At 45.7% G+C, this 26,218-nt stretch overlaps 1 long non-coding RNA gene across 1 annotated transcript in view; it reads left to right on the forward strand.

Moving 5' to 3' along the window:
* LOC138665757 (uncharacterized) overlaps positions 1-26,218 on the forward strand; it is a 117,799-nt gene continuing 91,581 nt past the window's right edge. Inside the window, exon 1 of the long non-coding RNA XR_011318515.1 lies at positions 1-135. This is a non-coding gene — a long non-coding RNA (uncharacterized lncRNA). The remainder of the gene's footprint in view (positions 136-26,218) is intronic.

A 26,218-nucleotide genomic window follows, 5' to 3' on the forward strand; every position in this document is an offset into this window, starting at 1 on the left:
GTTATGGCTCTTGGAAGAAGAGGAAAAAAACAAAAAAGCCAAAACAGAAAATAGCCATGTCAGGAAGGCGTTCCATGCTGCCCTACCCCAGTATTAAGCCTAATAATTTTGGCCCAACACTGACTCCATACTCAGGTATTTTATTCATAAACATATTTGTATTCATTTTAAAGTTATAAAAGCTACTGCAAACCAGTTTTGAATATGTCTTTACTAAAAGGGGATCTATCACCAGGTCTTTGCTATCCCACCTGATAGCAGTATGATGTAGAGGCAGAAGCCCTGATTCCTGGATGTATCACTTACTAGGCTGCTTGTTATAGTTTTGTGAAAATCACTGTTTCACTGTTCTCTGAATGCTGAGCTGTGTTTAACCCTGCCCACACCTCTGATTAGCAGCTTTCTATGTACACTGTGCATAGGCAGAAAGTTGCCAATCAGTGGTGGGGGCAAGGTTATTCAAAGCTCATGAATATGGAGAACTATATGGCAGCAGGTTTACTAGTGATAATCTCCTGCTAATAAAGCTGAGATTTCTCAAAACTAAAAAAGAAACAGCCCAGTAAGTGACATATCGCTGGAATCGGGACATTATACCAGCAAGGAGACAAGAATGGGTGCATTAATACAGGAAGGGGCCCAGGAAATGAGACATTATTACATCTAGACCTAGAACGCTACAAGAGCCCATACATCTGACCAACATGCAAGTGGGGGCGCAGGACCAAATTTTGCACAAGGGCACATCAGACTCTAGTTATGCCACTGTATGTAAATGCATACAGTTTAACTATATAACACATATAACTATATGTGCTGCCAAGAATCAGGATTTTTTTTAAAGGAAGCTGCAAGATAATTTCACCTGATGAACAAGAGTTTTCCTGATACAATTGTGCAATGTACATGCTCCTTTATTCTCCATTCTCCATGCAGAACATAAGACTGCTCCGTCGGAATAGTACATTCATGTGTATGTGGGATCGGGAGGGACAGTCATCAGCGAAACAGGCTTTCAGACAATTAAGTCTGTATGGTCACCTATAGGCTCCTTTCACTCTGTAATCTCAAATGTACATTACAGATCTCCAATGGGAAGGTTTCTCAAAAGGATTGTTGGACAAATACACTACTCAAAAAAAAATAAAGGGAACACTAAAATCCCACATCCTTTATATCTCTGAACGAAATATTCCAGTTGTAAATCTTTATTCATTACATAGTGGAATGTGTTGAGAACAATAAAACCTAAAAAATGATCAACGTAAATCACAACTAATATCCCACGGAGGTCTGGAGTTGGAATGATGCTCAAAATCAATGTGGAAAATGAAGTTACAGGCTGATCCAACTTCAGTGGAAATGCCTCAAGACAAGGAAATGATGCTCAGTTGTGTGTGTGGCCTCCACGTGCCTGTGTGATCTCCCTACAACGCCTGGGCATGCTCCTGATGAGGTGGGGGATGGTCTCCTGAGGGATTTCCTCCCAGACCTGGACTAAAGCATCCGTCAACTCCTGGACAGTCTGTGGTGCAACGTGACGTTGGTGGATGAGCGAGACATGATGTCCAAGATGTGCTCAATCAGATTCAGGTCTGGGGAATGGGCGGGCCAATCCATAGCTTCAATGCCTTCATCTTGCAGGAACTACTGACACACTCCAGCCACATGAGGTCTGGCATTGACCTGCATTAGGAGGAACCCAGGGCCAACCGCACCAGCATATGGTCTCACAAGGGGTCTGAGGATCTCATCTCGGTACCTAATGGCAGTCAGGCTACCTCTGGTGAGCACATGGAGGATTGTGCGCCCTCCAAAAAAATGCCACCCCACACCATTACTGACCCACTGCCAAACTGGTCATGCTGAAGGATGTTGCAGGCAGATCGCTCTCCACTGCGTCTCCAGACTCTGTCACGTCTGTCACATGTGCTCAGTGTGAACCTGCTTTCACCTGTGAAGAGCACAGGGTGCCAGTGGCGAATTTGCCAATCCTGGTGTTCTGTGGAAAATGCCAAGCGTCCTGCACGGTGTTGGGCTGTGAGCACAACCCCCATCTGTGGACGTCGGGCACTCAGACCATCCTCATGGAGTCGGTTTCTAACCATTTGTGCAGACACATGCACATTTGTGGCCTGCTGGAGGTCATTTTGCAGGGCTCTGGCAGTGCTCCTCCTGTTCCTCCTTGCACAAAGGCTGAGGTAGCGGTCCTGTTGCTGGGTTGTTTCCCTTCTACGGCCCCCTCCACGTCTTCTGGTGTATTGGCCTGTCTCCTGGTAGGGCCTCCTGCCTCTGGACACTGCGCTGACAGACACAGCAAACCTTCTTGCCACAGCTCGCATTGATGTGCCATCCTGAATGAGCTGCACTACCTGAGCCACTTGTATGGGTTGTAGAGTCCATCTCATGCTACCGCGAGTGTGAAAGCACAACCAACATTCAAAAGTGACCAAAACATCAGCCAGAAAGCATTGGTAATGAGATGTGGTCTGTGGTCCCCACCTGCAGAACCACTCCTTTATTGAGGGTGTCTTGATAATTGCCAATAATTTCAATCTGTTGTCTATTCCATTTGCACAACAGCATGTGAAATTGATTGTCAATCAGTGTTGCTTCCTAAGTGGACAGTTTGATTTCACAGAAGTTGGATTTACTTGGAGTTATATTCTGTTGTTTAAGTGTTCCCTTTATTATTTTGAGTAGGTGTATTTTTAATGCACATTTATCTCTGGCCCGCAGGTGGAATATATTTGACCTGCCATGCTGGGCGGGTACTCCAAGTATATTTCACCCGCAACTCCAGGCGGGTCCCCAGAGTACATTTGTCCCACAATGCCGGGCAGGTCCCCCGCCATCGCACTTTCAACTATATCAGCATCTAGTGCCAATACAGTTGAAAGCCATCGTTCCCCCTCTGTGTCTGACGTCTCAGTGTAGCGGGTGCAGTTACATAATTACAACTTGTCCGCTGTACCCAGATGTACAGAGGATCTGAAGACACCATGAAGATACCAGAGCAGCGGGGGAATACGCAGAGGTATTTAATTATGTATTTAATTTTTATGTGGGATGCATTATACTGTATGGAGAACTATGTGGGGTGCATTATACTTTATGGAGCACTATGTGGGGCCATTATATGGTATGGGATGCAATCCTGGGCACCATTATACTGTATGAAGCACTATAAGGGGTGCATTATACTGTATGAAGGACTATGTGGGTACAATTATACTGTATGGAGTTCTATTTGGGGTGCATTATACTGTATGGAGGACTATGTGGGGCCATTATATTGTATGGGATGCAATCCTGGGCACCATTATACTGTATGAAGGACTATATGGGTACAATTATACTGTATGAAGGACTGTGGGGCCCATTATACAGTAAGGAGGACTATGTGGGGCCCATTTTACTGTAAGGAGAACTATAAGGGGTGCATTATACTGTATGGAGTTCTATTTGGGGTGCATTATACTGTATGGAGGACTATGTGGGGTGCATTACACTGTATGGAGGACTATGTGAGGTGCATTAGACTGCATGGAACATTTTTTGCTCATTTTACTGTGTGGAGTTCTGTGTGGGGATTAGAGTTGGATAATCATTCTGTGATAGGGTCACCATTCTTTGTCGGGGGGATTGAGGAAGGGCACAGTTGGGTCATCATACCATGCGTGTGGAGGGTACTGTGGGGAAATTCACTGTGGGGGTATCTTACTGTGTTTGGGAGCACTTTTGTTAGCATCATACTTTATTATTTGCATTATTCAAGGTTGTTTATCCTTTGTTATTACATATTTAAATTAGGCTATATGCTTTTTACTGCTCTTACATATTATTTCAATATTTTATTCTAAGATCTATTAATTAAATGTTCTTTGATCAACCCCTTTAAGTTTTTTTCATATGAACAACATTGGAAAAATCTAAAAGGAATATATTGGGGAGTTGCTCCAAATGTAATTCCCTACTGCAGTAGAGAAGGATTACCAAACGTTACCCTTCATTTCAGTTAGGGTACCTTCACACTGAACGATATCGCTAGCGATCCGTGACGTTGCAGCGTCCTGGCTAGCGATATCGTTGAGTTTGACAGGCAGCAGCGATCAGGATCCTGCTGTGCCATCGTTGGTCGGAGCAGAAAGTCCAGAACTTTATTTCGTCGCGTGTGTGACGCCGATTCAGCGATCTCTTCACTGGTAACAAGGGTAAACATCGGGTTACTAAGCGCAGGGCCGCGCTTAGTAACCCGATGTTTACCCTGGTTACCAGCGTAAACGTAAAAAAAAAAAACACTACATACTTACATTCCGGTGTCTGTCCCCCGGCGCTGTGCTTCTATGCACTGACTGAGCGCCGGCCGGAAAGCAGAGCACAGCGGTGACGTCACCGCTCTGCTTTCCGGCTGGCCGGCGCTCACAGTCAGTGCATAGAAGCACAGCGCCGGGGGACAGACACCGGAATGTGAGTATGTAGTGTTTGGTTTTTTTTACGTTTACGCTGGTAACCAGGGTAAACATCGGGTTACTAAGCGCGGCCCTGCGCTAAGTAACCCGATGTTTACCCTGGTTACCCGGGGACTTCGGCATCGTTGGTCGTTGGACAGCTGTCTGTGTGACAGCTCTCCAGCGACCACACAGCGACAGCGATCGGGATCGTTGTCTAGATCGCTGCAGTGTCGCTAAATGTGACGGTACCTTTAGAGTTATGAAATCCCACCGCACTGAATTTCACTTTCCATTTCCACTTCTAGTTGAGCGGTCTTTCCTTTTTCATAGGTTCCGCATTTGTTTTAGGGGGCATCATACAATACAGTACTGGAGAAAAATAAGACCCTGCATCGCCACCTATGGGACAATTGTACTAATGCAGGAGGATAATTTTCTACTTTTATATTTCTGCAAATGCAATCTTTTTAATGTAGAGGTTTATTGAGGCATAGCTACAAAAATCTTTGTTGCAAAAATTTCACCATTTTTGCAGGACTTCTGCCATAAAATGCATGGATTTTTTTTAAATTAGTTATAAGTACTATGTATTTGGAAAATTATTTGATCCCCCATAAGTTAATACTCAGAAAAAATTTGACCTGAACGTGCTCAGTTTTTCTTAGAAGGCCCCAAGTGAGCCAATTACAACTTTTTTTTTTTTCTTAGAGAGCCCAACTCCTGTCCCCAATCCAATGCGGAGTTGATATTTGGGCTTGATAAGGGGCAGCTGCTGATTATCATTGCGATTGGGAACTGTTCATACTACATCAGATGCTCTGTCTGACCCATTGTTTTGCCATACATTGGGCTTTATGGAAGCGCTTACCATATATACTGGGTTAAGGCCATCTTTTTAATATACACTATTGAGGGATTTTAAAGGGAGAATCCAGTCACATAATCTACTGACGTATCAAATGTGGGGCATTTACTTTGGGGAAGTTTGTGATCTTGGACAACTAATTACTAGCGATATTTCTATATTCCCAACTATAGTCCTGTGTAACCGAGTCATTAATACTTCAGACGGTCAATAAAGGCCCATTACACTGGCCGATTTCACTCTGTAAACGAGCCTCTATATAAAAGTTGATCTGTGCTCATTTAATGGACCATTCACACTGGCTGAGACAACCGTATGTGGACAGGACAGTCATTAAAGGGGTTGTCCAGGCATACATCTGCAGGATCGGTGCAGGTCCAACACCCAATGCCCAAACTGATCAGCTATTTTTTTTTGCTTTGACGCTGGCTGGATGTAGACACGTTTTTGGATTGTGTGTAGCTGATGCCGACGGCTACTGCAGCACATCTTTTCTGTAACAGAGTAGGAGCAGAGCAGCAGCATCCGGCAGCGGCAGCTACAATTTGAATGGAGTTGTGCTCAGAAGTTCTTTTCAAAGTGTTTATATTTGACCGCCGGTGGATCAAAATATAGTTAATTGGTGGGGGTGTCGGAATTGATTTCCTATCCTGCATAAATGTCATCAATACTGTGTACCTGGACAACCCCTTTAAATATGATAGATCTGTTCACAGACTGTTATGACCTGGTGGTTAGGAGCACCCGACCTGATAGTTGAACTCATACAGGACGAGCTCTGGGATGTGGGAGCTCTGCTGACCGCAAGCCCTAATCCTATCGCACACACTAAAAATAGCCGTGGAGCGCTCCTGACGCTCCCTAGGCGCCTCGTCACAGCCTCAGAGCTAGCTAGCCCTAGAGATAGAAAATAAAGCCTACCTTGCCTCAGAGAAATTCCCCAAAGGAAAAGGCAGCCCCCCACATGTAATGACTGTGAGTAAAGATGAAAGTCACAAACGCAGAAATGAAATAGGTTTCAGCAAAGGGAGGCCAGACTTACTAAATAGACAGAGGATAGGAAAGGTAACTTTGCGATCAGCACAAAAACCTACAAAAGACCACGCAGAGTGTGCAAAAGGGTCCTCCGCACCGACTCACGGTGCGGGGTGCCACTCTGCATTCCAGAGCTTCCAGCCAGCAAGACAAAATCAGGATAACCAGCTGGACAAAGAAACAATGAGCAAAAATAACAATAAGGAACTTAGCTTCTGCAGGAGAAGACAGGTCACCAGGCAGATCCAGGAGCGAACTGAACCAATGCTAAAACAATGACAGCTGGCAAGGAGTAACGATCTGAGTGGAGTTAAATAGAGAAGCCAACCAAAGGATAAACCACGTCACCTGTGTAAGGAACCTCAGAAGCAGCAGCTTCACTCATAGCCACCAGAGGGAGCCCATAGACAAAACTCGCCGAAGTACCATTCACGACCACAGGAGGGAGTTGGACAACAGAATTCACAACAGTACCCCCCCCTTGAGGAGGGGTCACCGAACCCTCACCAGAGCCCCCAAGCCGATCAGGATGAGCCAAATGAAAGGCACGAACAAGATCAGCAGCATGAACATCAGAGGCAAAAACCCAGGAATTATCTTCTTGACCATAACCCTTCCACTTGACCAGGTACTGGAGTTTCCGTCTCGAAACACGAGAATCCAAAATCTTCTCCACCACATACCCCAACTCCCCCTCGACCAACACCGGGGCAGGAGGATCAACGGAGGGAACCATAGGCGCCACGTATCTCCGCAACAACGACCTATGGAACACATTATGGATGGCAAAAGAAGCTGGAAGGTCCAAACGAAATGACACAGGATTAAGAACCTCAGAAATCTTATATGGTCCAATGAAACGAGGCTTAAACTTAGGAGAGGAAACCTTCATAGGAACGTGACGAGATGACAACCAAACCAAATCCCCAACACGAAGTCGGGGACCAACACAACGCCGGCGGTTAGCGAAACGTTGAGCCTTCTCCTGGGACAATGTCAAATTGTCCACCACATGAGTCCAAATCTGCTGCAACCTGTCCACCACCACATCCACACCAGGACAGTCCGAAGGCTCAACCTGCCCTGAAGAGAAACGAGGATGGAAACCAGAATTGCAGAAAAAAGGAGAAACTAAAGTAGCCGAGCTGGCCCGATTATTAAGGGCGAACTCAGCCAAAGGCAAGAAGGACACCCAATCATCCTGATCAGCAGAAACAAAGCATCTCAGATATGTCTCCAAAGTCTGATTAGTTCGTTCGGTTTGGCCATTAGTCTGAGGATGGAAAGCCGAAGAAAAAGACAAATCAATGCCCATCTTAGCGCAAAAGGACCGCCAAAACCTCGAAACAAACTGGGAACCTCTGTCCGAGACAATGTTCTCCGGAATGCCATGCAAATGAACCACATGCTGGAAAAACAATGGCACCAAATCAGAGGAGGAAGGCAGTTTAGATAAGGGTACCAAATGGACCATCTTAGAGAAGCGATCACAAACCACCCAAATGACCGACATCTTTTGAGAAACAGGGAGATCAGAAATAAAATCCATGGAAATATGCGTCCAGGGCCTCTTCGGAATCGGCAAGGGCAAAAGGAACCCACTGGCACGAGAACAGCAGGGCTTAGCCTGAGCACAAATCCCACAGGACTGCACAAAAGAACGCACATCCCGTGACAAAGAAGGCCACCAAAAAGATCTAGCCACCAAATCTCTGGTACCAAAGATTCCAGGATGACCAGCCAATACTGAACAATGAATCTCCGAGATAACTCTACTAGTCCATCTATCAGGGACAAACAGTTTCTCCGTAGGACAACGGTCAGGTCTATCAGCCTGAAACTTCTGCAGCACACGCCGCAAATCAGGGGAAATGGCAGACAAAATTACCCCCTCTCTAAGAATACCCGCCGGCTCCGGAACACCCGGAGAGTCAGGCACAAAACTCCTTGACAGGGCATCAGCCTTCACATTCTTAGATCCCGGAAGGTATGAAACCACAAAATCAAAATGGGAGAAAAAGAGCGACCATCGAGCCTGTCTAGGATTCAACCGTTTGGCAGACTCGAGATAAGTCAAATTCTTGTGATCCGTCAAGACCACCACGCGATGTTTAGCTCCTTCAAGCCAATGTCGCCACTCCTCGAATGCCCACTTCATGGCCAACAACTCCCGATTGCCCACATCATAATTGCGCTCAGCAGGCGAGAATTTTCTAGAAAAGAAGGCACAGGGTTTCATCACCGAGCCATCAGAACTTCTTTGCGACAAAACAGCCCCTGCTCCAATTTCAGAAGCATCAACCTCCACCTGAAAAGGGAGCAAAACATCTGGCTGGCACAACACAGGGACAGAAGCAAAATGACGCTTCAACTCCTGAAAAGCCGCTACAGCCGCAGAGGACCAATTGACCACATCAGCACCTTTCTTGGTAAAATCAGTCAACGGTTTAGCAATACTGGAAAAGTTAGCGATGAAGTGACGATAAAAATTAGCAAAGCCCAGGAACTTCTGCAAGCTCTTCACAGATGTCGGCTGAGTCCAATCGTAAATGGCCTGAACTTTAACAGGGTCCATCTCGATAGTAGAAGGGGAAAAAATGAAACCCAAAAATGAAACCTTCTGAACTCCAAAGAGACATTTAGACCCCTTCACAAACAAGGAATTCGCACGAAGGACCTGGAACACCATTCTGACCTGCTTCACATGAGACTCCCAATCATCCGAAAAGACCAAAATGTCATCCAAATATACAATCATAAATCTATCAAGGTACTCTCGGAAGATGTCATGCATAAAGGACTGAAACACAGATGGAGCATTAGAAAGCCCGAATGGCATAACCAGGTACTCAAAATGGCCCTCGGGCGTATTAAATGCTGTTTTCCATTCATCACCCTGTTTAATTCGCACAAGATTATACGCCCCTCGAAGATCTATCTTGGTGAACCAACTAGCCCCCTTAATCCGAGCAAATAAATAAGACAGCAGCGGCAAAGGATACTGAAATTTGACTGTGATCTTATTAAGAAGGCGGTAATCAATACAAAGTCTCAAAGAACCATCCTTCTTGGCCACAAAAAAGAACCCTGCTCCCAATGGTGACGACGACGGACGAATATGACCCTTCTCCAAGGATTCCTTTATATAACTCCGCATAGCGGCGTGCTCTGGCACAGATAAATTAAACAGACGGCCCTTAGGAAACTTACTACCCGGAATCAAATTAATAGCACAGTCGCAATCCCTATGAGGAGGTAGGGCACCAGATTTGGGATCTTCAAATACATACCGGTAATCTGATAAAAACTCAGGGACTTCAGAAGGAGTGGAAGGCGAAATTGACAGCAATAGAACATCACCATGTACCCCCTGACAACCCCAGCTGGACACAGACATAGATTTCCAATCCAACACTGGATTATGGACCTGTAGCCATGGCAACCCCAAAACGACCACATCATGCAGATTATGCAACACCAAAAAGCGAATATCCTCCTGATGTGCAGGAGCCATGCACATGGTCAATTGAGTCCAGTACTGAGGCTTATTCTTGGCCAAAGGTGTAGCATCAATTCCTCTCAATGGAATAGGATACTGCAAGGGCTCCAAGAAAAAACCACAGCGCCTGGCAAACTCCAAGTCCATCAAATTCAGGGCAGCTGTTATGAATAGGTAATTCAGAACCACAATGGACCTTGAAGTTCAGAGCACACAAGTGACCTGACAAAAACCACAAAACATAGGACGAGCTCTGAGACGTGGAAACTCTGCTGACCGCAATCCCTAAACCTATCAAACCACACTAGAGGTAGCCGTGGATTGCGCCTAACGCTCCCTATGCAACTCGGCACAGCCTGAGAAACTAGCTAGTCCTGAAGATAGAAAAATAAGCCTACCTTGCCTCAGAGAAATTCCCCAAAGGAAAAGGCAGCCCCCCACATATAATGACTGTGAGTTAAGATGAAAATACAAACACAGAGATGAAATAGATTTAGCAAAGTGAGGCCCGACTTACTGAATAGACCGAGGATAGGAAAGATAGCTTTGCGGTCAACACAAAAACCTACAAACAACCACGCAGAGGGGCAAAAATACCCTCCGCACCGACTAACGGTACGGAGGTGCTCCCTCTGCGTCTCAGAGCTTCCAGCAAGCAAGCAGAATCAAAAAAGCAAGCTGGACAGAAAATATAGCAACAAAAGGACACAAGCAGAACTTAGCTTATGCTGAGCAGACAGGCCACAGGAACGATCCAGGAGGAAGCAAGACCAATACTAGAACATTGACTGGAGGCCAGGATCAAAGCACTAGGTGGAGTTAAATAGAGCAGCACCTAACGACTTAACCTCCCACCTGAGGAAGGAAACTCAGAAGCGGCAGTACCACTCGTGACCACAGGAGGGAGCTTGCTCACAGAATTCACAACAGTACCCCCGCCTTGAGGAGGGATCACTGAACCATCACCATAGCCCCCAGGCCGACCAGGATGAGCCATATGAAAGGCACGAACAAGATCGGCAGCATGGACATCAGAGGCAAAGACCCAGGAATTATCTTCCTGACCATAACCCTTCCACTTAACCAGATACTGGAGTTTCCGTCTCGAAACACGAGAATCCAAAATCTTCTCCACTATATACTCCAACTCCCCCTCCACCAAAACCGGGGCAGGAGGATCAACAGATGGAACCACAGGCGCCACGTATCTCCGCAACAATGACCTATGGAATACGTTATGGATGGAAAAAGAATCTGGAAGGGTCAAACGAAAAGACACAGGATTAAGAACCTCAGAAATCCTATACGGGCCAATGAAACGAGGCTTAAACTTAGGAGAGGAAAACTTCATAGGAATATAACGAGATGACAACCAAACCAAATCCCCAACACGAAGTCGGGGACCCACACAGCGTCTGCGATTAGCGAAACGTTGAGCCTTCTCCTGGGACAAGGTCAAATTGTCCACTACATGAGTCCAAATCCGCTGCAACCTGTCCACCACAGTATCCACACCAGGACTGTCCGAAGACTCAACCTGCCCTGAAGAGAAACGAGGATGGAACCCAGAATTGCAGAAAAACGGTGAAACCAAGGTAGCCGAGCTGGCCCGATTATTAAGAGCGAACTCAGCCAACGGCAAAAAGGACACCCAATCATCCTGATCAGCAGAAACAAAACATCTCAGATATGTTTCCAAGGTCTGATTGGTTCGTTCAGTCTGGCCATTTGTCTGAGAATGGAAAGCCGAGGAAAAAGACAAATCAATGCCCATCCTAGCACAAAAGGCTCGCCAAAACCTCGAAACAAACTGGGAACCTCTGTCAGAAACGATGTTCTGTGGAATGCCATGTAAACGAACCACATGCTGGAAGAACAATGGCACCAAATCAAAGGAGGAAGGTAATTTAGACAAGGGTACCAAATGGATCATCTTAGAGAAGCGATCACAAACTACCCAAATGACCGACATTTTTTGAGAGACGGGGAGATCCAAAATAAAATCCATAGAGATATGTGTCCAAGGCCTCTTCGGGATCGGCAACGGCAAAAGCAACCCACTGGCACGAGAACAGCAGGGCTTAGCCCGAGCACAAATCCCACAGGACTGCACAAAAGAACGCACATCCCGCGACAGAGACGGCCACCAAAAGAATCTAGCCACCAAATCTCTGGTACCAATGATTCCAGGATGACCAGCCAACACCGAACAATGAACCTCAGAGATAACTTTATTCGTCCACCTATCAGGGACAAACAGTTTCTCTGCTGGGCAACGATCAGGTTTATTAGCCTGAAATTTTTGCAACACCCGCCGCAAATCAGGGGAGATGGCAGACACAATTACTCCCTCTTTGAAAATACCCGCCGGCTCAGGCAAACCCGGAGAGTCGGGCACAAAACTCCTAGACAGGGCATCCGCCTTCACATTTTTAGAGCCCGGAAGGTACGAAACCACAAAGTCAAAATGGGAGAAAAACAGCGACCAACGAGCCTGTCTAGGATTCAACCGTTTGGCAGACTCGAGATAAGTCAAGTTCTTGTGATCAGTCAAGACCACCACGCGATGCTTAGCTCCTTCAAGCCAATGACGCCACTCCTCGAATGCCCACTTCATGGCCAGCAATTCTCGATTGCCAACATCATAATTTCGCTCAGCAGGCGAAAACTTCCTGGAAAAGAAGGCGCATGGCTTCATCACCGAGCAATCAGCACCTCTTTGCGACAAAACAGCCCCCGCTTCAATTTCAGAAGCATCAACCTCAACCTGGAACGGAAGCGAAACATCTGGTTGACACAACACAGGGGCAGAAGAAAAATGACGCTTTAAGTCTTGAAAAGCTTCCACAGCAGCAGAAGACCAATTGACCACATCAGCACCCTTCTTGGTCAAATCGGTCAATGGTTTAGCAATACTAGAAAAATTACAGATGAAGCGACGATAAAAATTAGCAAAGCCAAGGAACTTTTGCAGACTCTTCAGAGATGTCGGCTGAGTCCAATCATAAATGGCCTGGACCTTAACAGGGTCCATCTTGATGGTAGAAGGGGAAAAAATGAACCCCAAAAATGAAACCTTCTGAACACCAAAGAGACACTTTGATCCCTTCACAAACAAAGAATTAGCACGCAGGACCTGGAACACCATTCTGACCTGCTTCACATGAGACTCCCAATCATCCGAGAAGACCAAAATATTATCCAAGTATACAATCAGGAATTTATCCAGGTACTCTCGGAAGATGTCATGCATAAAGGACTGAAATACTGATGGAGCATTGGCAAGTCCGAATGGCATAACTAGGTACTCAAAATGGCCCTCGGGCGTATTAAATGCGGTTTTCCATTCATCGCCCCGTTTAATACGCACAAGATTATATGCACCACGAAGATCTATCTTGGTGAACCAACTAGCCCCCTTAATCCGAGCAAACAAATCAGATAGCAGCGGCAAGGGATACTGAAATTTGACCGTGATTTTATTTAGAAGGCGGTAATCAATACAAGGTCTCAGCGAACCATCCTTCTTGGCCACAAAAAAGAACCCTGCTCCCAATGGCGACGACGACGGCCGAATATGACCCTTCTCCAAGGATTCTTTTACGTAACTCCGCATAGCGGCGTGCTCAGGTACAGATAATTTAAACAGTCGACCATTAGGAAACTTACTACCAGGAATCAACTCGATAGCACAATCACAATCCCTATGCGGAGGTAGGGCATTGGACTTGGGCTCATCGAATACATCCCGGTAATCAGACAAGAACTCTGGGACCTCAGAAGGGGTGGATGATGAGATAGACAGAAATGGAACATCACCATGTACCCCCTGACAACCCCAGCTGGACACAGACATAGATTTCCAATCTAATACTGGGTTATGGACTTGTAGCCATGGCAACCCCAACACGACCACATCATGCAGATTTTGCAACACCAGAAAGCGAATATCCTCCTGATGCACAGGAGCCATGCACATGGTCAGCTGGGTCCAATACTGAGGCTTATTCTTGGCCAAAGGCGTAGCATCAATTCCTCTCAATGGAATAAGACACTGCAAGGGCTCCAAGACAAACCCACAGCGCCTAGCAAACTCCAAGTCCATCAAATTCAGGGCAGCGCCTGAATCCACAAAAGCCATGACAGAATAGGAAGACAAAGAGCAGATCAAAGTAACGGACAAAAGAAATTTCGACTGTACCGTACCAATGGTGGCAGACTTAGCGAACCGCTTAGTGCGCTTAGGACAATCGGAGATAGCATGAGTGGAATGACCACAGTAGAAACACAGCCCATTCTGACGTCTGTGTTCTTGCCTTTCAGCTCTGGTCAAAGTCCTATCGCACTGCATAGGCTCAGGTTTATGCTCAGATAATACCGCCAAATGGTGCACAGATTTACGCTCACGCAAGCGTCGACCGATCTGAATGGCCAAAGACATAGACTCATGCAGACCAGCAGGCATAGGAAATCCCACCATGACATCCTTAAGGGCTTCAGAGAGACCCTTTCTGAAGATTGCTGCCAAAGCACATTCATTCCATTGAGTGAGCACAGACCACTTTCTAAACTTCTGACAATAAATCTCTATCTCATCCTGACCCTGACACAGAGCCAGCAAATTTTTCTCTGCCTGATCCACTGAATTAGGTTCATCGTACAGTAATCCGAGCGCCAGAAAAAACGCATCAATATTACATAATGCAGGATCTCCTGGCGCAAGGGAAATTGCCCAGTCTTGAGGGTCGCCACGTAATAAAGAAATAATAATCTTAACTTGTTGAACTGGGTCACCAGAGGAGCGAGGTTTCAACGCCAGAAACAGTTTGCAATTATTTTTGAAACTCAGAAATTTAGCTCTATCTCCAGAAAACAAATCTGGAATAGGAAGTCTTGGTTCTAACATAGAATTCTGAACCACAAAGTCTTGAATATTTTGTACTCTTGCAGTGAGAAGATCCACACATGAAGACAGACCTTTAATGTCCATCACCACACCTGTGTCCTGAACCACCCAAATGTCTAGGGGAAAAAAAAGGCAAAACACAGTGCAAAGGAAAAAAAATGATCTCAGAACTTCTTTTTTCCCTCTATTGAGAAGCATAGTACTTTGGGCCTCCAGTACTGTTATGAATAGGTAATTCAGAACCACAATGGACCTTGAAGTTCAGAGCACACAAGTGACCTGACAAAAACCACAAAACATAGGACGAGCTCTGAGACGTGGAAACTCTGCTGACCGCAATCCCTAAACCTATCAAACCACACTAGAGGTAGCAGTGGATTGCGCCTAACGCTCCCTATGCAACTCGGCACAGCCTGAGAAACTAGCTAGTCCTGAAGATAGAAAAATAAGCCTACCTTGCCTCAGAGAAATTCCCCAAAGGAAAAGGCAGCCCTCCACATATAATGACTGTGAGTTAAGATGAAAATACAAACACAGAGATGAAATAGATTTAGCAAAGTGAGGCCCGACTTACTGAATAGACCGAGGATAGGAAAGATAGCTTTGCGGTCAACACAAAAACCTACAAACAACCACGCAGAGGGGCAAAAAGACCCTCCGCACCGACTAACGGTACGGAGGTGCTCCCTCTGCGTCTCAGAGCTTCCAGCAAGCAAGCAGAATCAAAAAAGCAAGCTGGACAGAAAATATAGCAACAAAAGGACACAAGCAGATCTTAGCTTATGCTGAGCAGACAGGCCACAGGAACGATCCAGGAGGAAGCAAGACCAATACTAGAACATTGACTGGAGGCCAGGATCAAAGCACTAGGTGGAGTTAAATAGAGCAGCACCTAACGACTTAACCTCATCACCTGAGGAAGGAAACTCAGAAGCCGCAGTACCACTCGTGACCACAGGAGGGAGCTTGCTCACAGAATTCACAACAGGCAGCGCCTGAATCCACAAATGCCATTACAGAATAGGACGACAGAGAGCAAATCAGAGTAACGGACAAAAGAAATTTAGACTGTACCGTACCAATGGTGGCAGACCTAGTGAACCGCTTAGTGCGCTTAGGACAATCGGAGATAGCATGAGTGGATTCACCACAGTAAAAACACAGCCCATTCCGACGTCTGTGTTCTTGCCGTTCAGCTCTAGTCAAAGTCCTATCACATTGCATAGGCTCAGGCCTATGCTCAGAGAATACCGCCAGATGGTGCACAGCTTTGCGCTCACGCATGCGCCGATCAATCTGAATGGCCAAGGACATAGACTCATTCAGACCAGCAGGCGTGGGAAATCCCACCATGACATCCTTAAGGGCTTCAGAAAGACCCTTTCTGAAAATTGCCACCAGGGCACATTCATTCCACTGAGTAAGCACAGACCACTTTCTAAACTTCTGACAGTACACCTCCGCTTCATCCTGACCCTGACACAAAGCCAGCAAGATTTTCTCTGCCTGATCCACTGAATTTGGTTCATCATAAAGCAATCCAAGCGCCAGAAAAAACGCATCTACATCTCGCAATTCAGGATCTCCTGGCGCAAGGGAAAATGCCCAGTCTTGCGGGTCACCACGCAACAAAGAAATTATGATTTTTACTTGTTGAACGGGGTCACCAGAGGAGCGGGGTTTCAAAGCTAGAAACAGTTTACAATTATTTTTGAAATTCAAGAATCTAGATCTATCCCCAGAAAATAAATCAGGAATAGGAATTCTAGGCTCTAACATAGGATTCTGAACCACAAAATCTTGAATGTTTTGTACCCTTGCAGTGAGATGATCCACACAAGAGGATAGACCCTGAATGTCCATCTCTACACCTGTGTCCTGAACCACCCAAAGGTCTAGGGAAAAAAAAAGACAAAACACAGTGCAAAGAAAAAAAAATGGTCTCATAAGTCCTCTTATCCCTCTATTGAGATGCATTAATACTTTTGGCCAGCTGTACTGTTATGACCTGGTGGTTAGGAGCACCCGACCTGATAGTTAAACTCATACAGGATGAGCTCTGGGATGTGGGAGCTCTGCTGACCGCAAGCCCTAATCCTATCGCACACACTAAAAATAGCCGTGGAGCGCTCCTGACGCTCCCTAGGCGCCTCATCACAGCCTCAGAGCTAGCTAGCCCTAGAGATAGAAAATAAAGCCTACCTTGCCTCAGAGAAATTCCCCAAAGGAATAGGCAGCCCCCACATATAATGACTGTGAGTAAAGATGAAAGTCACAAACGCAGAAATGAAATAGGTTTCAGCAAAGGGAGGTGTTGTGAATTCTGTAGCAGAGCTCCCTCCTGTGGTCACAAGTGGTACTTCGGCTGATTCTCTCTGTGAGCTTCCATTGGTGGAGGGAAGTGGTACTGCGGCTTCTGAGTTTCCTCCCTCAGGTGATGTGGTGAGGTCGTTAGGGGCTGCTCTACTTAACTCCACCTAGTGCTTTGATCCTGGCTTCCTGTCAATGTTCCAGTATTGGACTTGTTTTCCTCCTGGATCGTTCCTGTGGCCTGCTGCTCTGCATAGCTAAGTTTTCCTTTGCTATTTTGTTTGTTTTTTTTCTGTCCAGCTTATCTATTTGTTTGCTGGAAGCTCTGGGACGCAGAGGATGTACCTGTGCGGTTAGTTCGGTATGGAGGGTCTTTTTGCCCCCTTTGCGTGGTTTTTAGGGTTTTGTGTTGACCGCAAAGTTTCCTTTCCTATCCTCGCTCTGTTCAGAAAGTCGGGCCTCACTTTGCTAAATCTATTTCATCTCTACGTTTGTCTTTTCATCTTAACTCACAGTCATTATATGTGGGGGGCTGCCTTTTCCTTTGGGGTATTTCTCTGAGGCAAGGTAGGCTTATTTTCTATCTTCAGGCTAGCTAGTTTCTCAGGCTGTGCCGAGTTGCATAGGTAGTGTTAGGCGCAATCCACGGCTGCCTCTAGTGTTGTTGGTGAGGATCAGGGATTGCGGTCAACAGAGTTCCCACGTCTCAGAGCTCGTTCTATGTTTTTGGATTATTGTCAGATCACTGTATGTGCTCTGACCTCTATGTTCACTGTGGTACTGAATTGCCTAATCATAACAGTACAGGAAGCCGAAAGTACTAATGATTCTCAATAGAGGGAAAAAAGAAGTTCTGAGACCATTTTTTTTTCTCTGCACTGTGTTTTGCCTTTTTTTTCCCCTAGACATTTGGGTGGTTCAGGACACAGGTGTAGCAATGGACATTAGAAGTCTGTCTTCATGTGTGGATCAGCTCTCGGCAAGAGTACAAAAGATTCAAGACACTATTGATCAGAAATCTATGTTAGAACCAAAAATTCCTATTCCTGATTTGTTTTTTGGTGATAGAACTAAGTTTCTGAGTTTCAAAAATAATTGTAAACTATTTCTGGCCTTGAAACCTCGCTCCTCTGGTGATCCAGTTCAACAGGTTTTGATCATTATTTCTTTTTTGCGTGGCGACCCTCAGGACTGGGCATTTTCTCTTGCGCCAGGAGATCCTGCATTAAGTAATATCGATGCGTTTTTCCTGGCGCTCGGATTGCTGTACGATGAACCTAATTCAGTGGATCAGGCAGAAACAAAATTTGCTGGCTCTTTGTCAGGGTCAGGATGAGATAGAGTTATATTGTCAGAAATTTAGAAAGTGGTCCGTACTCACTCTATGGAATGAATCTGCGCTGGCAGCTATGTTCAGAAAGGGTCTCTCTGAAGCCCTTAAGGATGTCATGGTGGGATTTCCTATGCCTGCTGGTTTGAATGAGTCTATGTCTTTGGCCATTCAGATTGGTCGACGCTTGCGTGAGCGTAAATCTGTGCACCATTTGGCAGTATTACCTGAGCTTAAACCTGAGCCTATGCAGTGCGATAGGACTTTGACCAGAGTTGAACGGCAAGAACAGAGGGCTGTGTTTCTACTGTGGTGATTCCACTCATGCTATCTCTGATTGTCCTAAGCGCACTAAGCGGTTCGCTAGGTTTGCCACCATTGGTACAGTACAGTCAAAATTTCTTCTGTCCGTTACCTTGATCTGCTCTTTGTCATCGTATTCTGCCATGGCATTTGTGGATTCAGGCGCTGCCCTGAATTTAATGGACTTGGAGTATGTCAAGCGTTGTGGGTTTTTCTTGGAGCCCTTGCAGTGTCCTATTCCATTGAGAGGAATTGATGCTACGCCTTTGGCCAAGAATAAGCCTCAGTACTGGACCCAGCTGACCATGTGCATGGCTCCTGCACATCAGGAGGTTATTCGCTTTCTGGTGTTGCATAATCTGCATGATGTGGTCATGTTGGGGTTGCCATGGCTACAAGTCCATAATCCAGTATTAGATTGGAAATCCATGTCGGTGTCCAGCTGGGGTTGTCAGGGGGTACATGGTGATGTTCCATTTTTGTCAATTTCGTCATCCACCCCTTCTGAGGTTCCAGAGTTCTTGTCTGATTACCGGGATGTATTTGATGAGCCCAAGTCCGATGCCCTACCTCCGCATAGGGATTGTGATTGTGCTATCAATTTGATTCCTGGTAGTAAGTTCTCAAAAGGCCGATTGTTTAATTTATCTGTGCCTGAGCACGCCGCTATGCGGAGTTATGTGAAGGAGTCCTTGGAGAAGGGGCATATTCGCCCGTCATCATCGCCATTAGGAGCAGGGTTCTTTTTTGTAGCCAAGAAGGATGGTTCGCTGAGACCTTGTATAGATTACCGCCTCCTAAATAAGATCACGGTTAAATTTCAGTACCCCTTGCCGTTGTTATCTGATTTGCTTGCTCGGATTAAGGGGGCTAGTTGGTTCACCAAGATAGATCTTCGTGGTGCGTATAATCTTGTGCGAATTAAGCGAGGCGATGAATGGAAAACCGCATTTAATACGCCCGAGGGTCATTTTGAGTATCTAGTAATGCCATTCGGACTTGCCAATGCTCCATCAGTGTTTCAGTCCTTTATGCATGACATCTTCCGAGAGTACCTGGATAAATTCCTGATTGTGTACTTGGATGACATTTTGATCTTCTCAGATGATTGGGAGTCTCATGTGAAGCAGGTCAGAACGGTTTTTCAGGTCCTGCGTGCTAATTCTTTGTTTGTGAAGGGATCAAAGTGTCTCTTTGGTGTGCAGAAGGTTTCATTTTTGGGGTTCATCTTTTCCCCTTCTACTATCGAGATGGATCCTGTTAAGGTCCAAGCCATCCATGATTGGACTCAGCCGACATCTCTGAAAAGTCTGCAAAAGTTCCTGGGCTTTGCTAATTTTTATCGTCGCTTCATCTGCAATTTTTCTAGTATTGCTAAACCATTGACCGATTTGACCAAGAAGGGTGCTGATGTGGTCAATTGGTCTTCTGCTGCTGTGGAAGCTTTTCAAGAGTTGAAGCGTCGTTTTTCTTCTGCCCCTGTGTTGTGTCAACCAGATGTTTCGCTTCCGTTCCAGGTCGAGGTTGATGCTTCTGAGATTGGAGCAGGGGCTGTTTTGTCGCAGAGAGGTTCTGATTGCTCAGTGATGAAACCGTGCGCCTTCTTTTCCAGGAAGTTTTCGCCTGCTGAGCGAAATTATGATGTGGGCAACCGAGAGTTGCTGGCCATGAAGTGGGCATTCGAGGAGTGGCGTCATTGGCTTGAAGGAGCTAAGCATCGCGTGGTGGTATTGACTGATCATAAGAACTTGACTTATCTCGAGTCTGCCAAGCGGTTGAATCCTAGACAGGCTCGTTGGTCGCTGTTTTTTGCCCGTTTTGACTTTGTGATTTCGTACCTTCCGGGCTCTAAAAATGTGAAGGCGGATGCTCTGTCTAGGAGTTTTGTGCCCGACTCTCCGGGTTTGTCTGAGCCGGCGGGTATCCTCAAGGAAAGAGTAATTGTGTCTGCCATCTCCCCTGATTTGCGGCGAGTGCTGCAAAAATTTCAGGCTAATAAACCTGATCGTTGTCCAGCGGAGAAACTGTTTGTCCCTGATAGGTGGACGAATAAAGTTATCTCTGAGGTTCATTGTTCGGTCTTGGCTGGTCATCCTGGAATCTTTGGTAACAGAGAGTTAGTGGCTAGATCCTTTTGGTGGCCATCTCTGTCGCGGGATGTGCGTACTTTTGTGCAGTCCTGTGGGATTTGTGCTCGGGCTAAGCCCTGCTGTTCTCGTGCCAGTGGGTTGCTTTTGCCCTTGCCAGTCCCGAAGAGGCCTTGGACACATATCTCTATGGATTTTATTTCAGATCTTCCCGTTTCTCAAAAGATGTCAGTCATTTGGGTGGTCTGTGATCGCTTTTCTAAGATGGTCCATTTGGTACCCTTGTCTAAATTGCCTTCCTCCTCTGATTTGGTGCCATAGTTCTTCCAGCATGTGGTTCGTTTACATGGCATTCCAGAGAATATCGTTTCTGACAGAGGTTCCCAGTTTGTTTCGAGGTTTTGGCGAGCTTTTTGTGATAGGATGGGCATTGACTTGTCTTTTTCCTCGGCTTTCCATCCTCAGACTAATGGCCAGACCGAACGAACCAATCAGACCTTGGAAACATATCTGAGATGTTTTGTTTCTGCTGATCAGGATGACTGGGTGTCCTTTTTGCCTTTGGCTGAGTTCGCCCTTAATAATCGGGCCAGCTCGGCTACCTTGGTTTCGCCATTTTTCTGCAACTCTGGGTTCCATCCTCGTTTCTCGTCAGGACAGGTTGAGTCTTCGGACTGTCCTGGTGTGGATACTGTGGTGGACAGGTTGCAGCGGATTTGGACTCAGGTAGTGGACAATTTGACCTTGTCCCAGGAGAAGGCTCAACGTTTTGCTAATCGCAGACGCTGTGTGGGTCCCCGACTTCGTGTTGGGGATCTGGTTTGGTTATCTTCTCGTCATATTCCTATGAAGGTTTCCTCTCCTAAGTTTAAACCTCATTTCATTGGTCCGTATAGGATTTCTGAGGTTCTTAATCCTGTGTCTTTTCGTCTGACTCTTCCAGATTCTTTTTCCATCCATAACGTATTCCATAGGTCATTGTTGCGGAGATACGTGGCGCCTGTGGTTCCATCTGTTGACCCTCCTGCCCCGGTTTTGGTGGAGGGGGAGTTGGAGTATATTGTGGAGAAGATTTTGGATTCTCGTGTTTCAAGACGGAAACTCCAGTATCAGGTTAAGTGGAAGGGTTATGCTCAGGAAGATAATTCCTGGGTCTTTGCCTCTGATGTCCATGCTCCCGATCTTGTTCGTGCCTTTCATGTGGCTCATCCTGGTCGACCTGGGGACTCTGGTGAGGGTTCGGTGACCCCTCCTCAAGGGGGGGGTACTGTTGTGAATTCTGTGGCAGAGCTCCCTCCTGTGGTCACAATTGGTACTTCGGCTGATTCTCTCTGTGAGCTTCCGTTGGTGGAGGGAAGTGGTACTGCGGCTTCTGAGTTTCCTCCCTCAGGTGATGTGGTGAGGTCGTTAGGGGCTGCTCTACTTAACTCCACCTAGTGCTTTGATCCTGGCTTCCTGTCAATGTTCCAGTATTGGACTTGTTTTCCTCCTGGATCGTTCCTGTGGCCTGCTGCTCTGCATAGCTAAGTTTTCCTTTGCTATTTTGTTTGTTTTTTTTCTGTCCAGCTTATCTATTTGTTTGCTGGAAGCTCTGGGACGCAGAGGGTGTACCTCCGTGCCGTTAGTTCGGTACAGAGGGTCTTTTTGCCCCCTTTGCGTGGTTTTTAGGGTTTTGTGTTGACCGCAAAGTTTCCTTTCCTATCCTCGCTCTGTTCAGAAAGTCGGGCCTCACTTTGCTAAATCTATTTCATCTCTACGTTTGTCTTTTCATCTTAACTCACAGTCATTATATGTGGGGGGCTGCCTTTTCCTTTGGGGTATTTCTCTGAGGCAAGGTAGGCTTATTTTCTATCTTCAGGCTAGCTAGTTTCTCAGGCTGTGCCGAGTTGCATAGGTAGCGTTAGGCGCAATCCACGGCTGCCTCTAGTGTTGTTGGTGAGGATCAGGGATTGCGGTCAACAGAGTTCCCACGTCTCAGAGCTCGTTCTATGTTTTTGGATTATTGTCAGATCACTGTATGTGCTCTGACCTCTATGTTCACTGTGGTACTGAATTGCCTAATCATAACAGGGAGGCCAGACTTACTAAATAGACAGAGGATAGGAAAGGTAACTTTGCGATCAGCACAAAAACCTACAAAAGACCACGCAGAGTGTGCAAAAGGGTCCTCCGCACCGACTCACGGTGCGAAGTGCCACTCTGCATTCCAGAGCTTCCAGCCAGCAAGACAAAATCAGGATAACCAGCTGGACAAAGAAACAATGAGCAAAAATAACAATAAGGAACTTAGCATCTGCAGGAGAAGACAGGTCACCAGGCAGATCCAGGAGCGAACTGAACCAATGCAAAAAACATTGACAGCTGGCATGGAGTAACGATCTGAGTGGAGTTAAATAGAGAAGCCAACCAAAGGATAAACCACGTCACCTGTGCAAGGAACCTCAGAAGCAGCTGCTTCACTCATAGCCACCAGAGGGAGCCCATAGACAGAACTCGCCGAAGTACCATTCACGACCACAGGAGGGAGTTCGACAACAGAATTCACAACACAGACAGAGCGCATATTGTTGGCAGCACATCCCGTTTACAAGAAGCAATGTGCTGCCAACATCTAATCGCATTAATTTTCCAATCAGCAGACAAACTAGGGTTAATAATCTTTAATAATCTTTATTTTTATATAGCGCTAACATATTCCACAGCGCTTTACAGTTTGCACACATTATCATCACTGTCCCTGATGGGGCTCACAATCTAGATTCCCTATCAGTATGTCTTTGGAGTGTGGGAGAAAACCCCCGCAAATGTGGGGAGAACATACAAACTCCTTACAGATGTTGTTCTTGGTGGGATTAGAACCCAGGACTCCAGCGCTGCAAGGCTGCGGTGCTAACCACTGAGCCACCGTGCTTTTCTCTTTTTCCATGGTTTTTCTCATTTGTTGGCCAATCAGTTACAAAGGCTCATGAGCAGAAATGAACATTCGTTTTCCGATTATAAGCCCCATGGGATTTGTTGGGCTAACCGTGACAGGACATCAATGTTATGGGTTATATAGTTAGCTTTGTACGCTGTATTGGATTCTCCCTCCTATCATTGCTCCATGTGAGAATAACTCCATACATCGCCTAATGCAGCCCGTGCTAGGGAGCTGTACACACTAGGTCCTGCCATACAGGCTTCATCAATGCTATGGATATAGTACTATATTGTAAAACCCCTTAAAGCTAATCAGGGCAGATGTCAGCATGCATTTAGGTAAGAAAGATAAATTGTCTCCGTCACGTCATGTTCCACCCCGTCAGCTCAGTACAGGTAATTGCCTACTTATTTCATAATGGGCCTGAATACACGGCTATGGACGCTCTCCTCTCTTCGTGTCTGGGACATTTTCTGGCTGTCAGAATGACTCAGCAGGAATGTTTTCATCTCCACCTATAGATCCGACAAGCACTATGCACAACAATGGGAGAAAGTTTCCTGCTGTATTAGGAAGAAGACAAACCCAAGTCTTCTATTACACCGCTGCAATACTGCCTGTTACTTATTATTACCAGAGTGATGCTAGGGAAACATGGTGGACTCCTTGGCTGCTGCTAGATTACTAATCATCTGCTATATGGTGTATAGTCATACATGGTGAAAGAGGAGGGGACAAACCTAAGAACCAAAAGATCTGCAAAAACTAATACAGTTAATGAATAAAATTTAAAAAGAACTTGTAAGCAGCCATTTTGCAATTAACTCCTTATTAAAAATGATCTCTACACTCAAGAATGGAGGGATTTTTTAATTTCACAGTGAACAGCTCATTTCCCAAGTCACCAGCTGCCCTGCGGTCTCAGATTTACCAGTTACCTAGGTAAGGAGCACACGCCGCTCATAGGCTTCCGGGTATGTGCACACGCTGCGGATTACTCTGCGGATTCTTCTGGACTGATTCTGGTACATCCGCAGGTAAACCGCACTGCGGATTTCCTGCGGAATTACCCTGGATTTTCCTAGATTTTTTTTTGTGGCTTCCACCTGCAGTTTTACACCTGCGGATTCCTATTATGGAGCAGGTGTAAACCGCTGCGGAGTCCGCACAAAGAATTTACATGCTGCCGAATAAACAACGCTACGGTGGTCCTGAAAAATGGTTTTGTAAATTTTGTTGGAAAAATGAGAAATCCCTGGTTAACTTTTAACCCTTATAATATCCTAACAAAAAAATTATGCTTCCAAAATTGTGCTGATGTAGACATGTGGGAAATGGTATTTATTAACTACTTTGTGTGACACCACTCACTGATTTAAGGGTACAAAAATTAAAAGTTTGAAAATTTCATTTTTTTTTTCATAAATAAATACAGGCCATATCAAAGAAATGTTACCACTAAAAAAGTACAATATGTCATGAAAAAACAGTCTCAGAATCATTGGGATCTATTGAAACGTTCCAGAGCTATAACCTCATAAATTGAAATTGGTCAGCATTGTAAAAATTGGCTCTGTCATTGAGGGGTTAAATAATGCTTTTTCGTGTTGTGGCAAATGTTTCTCAGCAAATAAGAGCCCAGGAGGCAAAGGAATAGTATATGCTCCTGAAACTAACGTTTAGTGCATTTGTGAGCATCTTGATTGTAAAGGGTAATTAAATTAATAACAAATGTTAATCTAATAAGAACATAAAGGTTCAAAGATCTAATATATAAAGCTGAATGTGTGTATGTGTCTGTGTGTGTGTGTGTGTGTGTGTGTGTGTGTGTATGTCCGGGATTGGCATCTGCACCGTCACACGTCTGAACCCCGAGAGCGTCATAGGCTATGTTGTGAGGCGAAATTTTAACCCTGCGCGTTCCAATTCACCAAACAATTTTGCCCCTATCTACATAATGGGAAAAAAAGTGAAAGGACAAGTGTTGGAGGCGTGGCAGCTACAGCCACAAAATTTTGCACAGTCACACGTCTGGATCCCGAGAGCGTCATAGGCTATGTTGTGAGGTGAAATTTTAACCCCGCGCTTTCCAATTCACCAAACAATTTTGCCCCTATCTACATAATGGGGAAAAAAGTGAAAGGAAAAGTGTTGGAGGGGTCGCAGCTACAGCCACAAAATTTTGCACAGTCACACGACTGGACCCCGAGAGCGTCATAGGCTATGTTGTGAGGTGAAATTTTAACCCCGCGCTTTCCAATTCACCAAACAATTTTGCCTCGATCTACATAATGGGGAAAAGTGAAAGGAAAAGTGTTGGAGGCAAATTGACAGCTGCCAGATGTGAACAAGGGGGACTTAAAGAATGAGAGCGATGGCGCCAAAGAGTATATACTGTACAGTTGCTAAGGTGGGGCCCCGACATGGGATACTCACCACACACGGGGATATGAACACACACAAAATGCGCCACACACTACCAGATGCTTGAACACATATTACCCTCAGC

Source organism: Ranitomeya imitator, chromosome 2 (assembly GCF_032444005.1).
Source record: "Ranitomeya imitator isolate aRanImi1 chromosome 2, aRanImi1.pri, whole genome shotgun sequence".
Classification (NCBI taxonomy): Eukaryota; Metazoa; Chordata; class Amphibia; order Anura; family Dendrobatidae; genus Ranitomeya; species Ranitomeya imitator.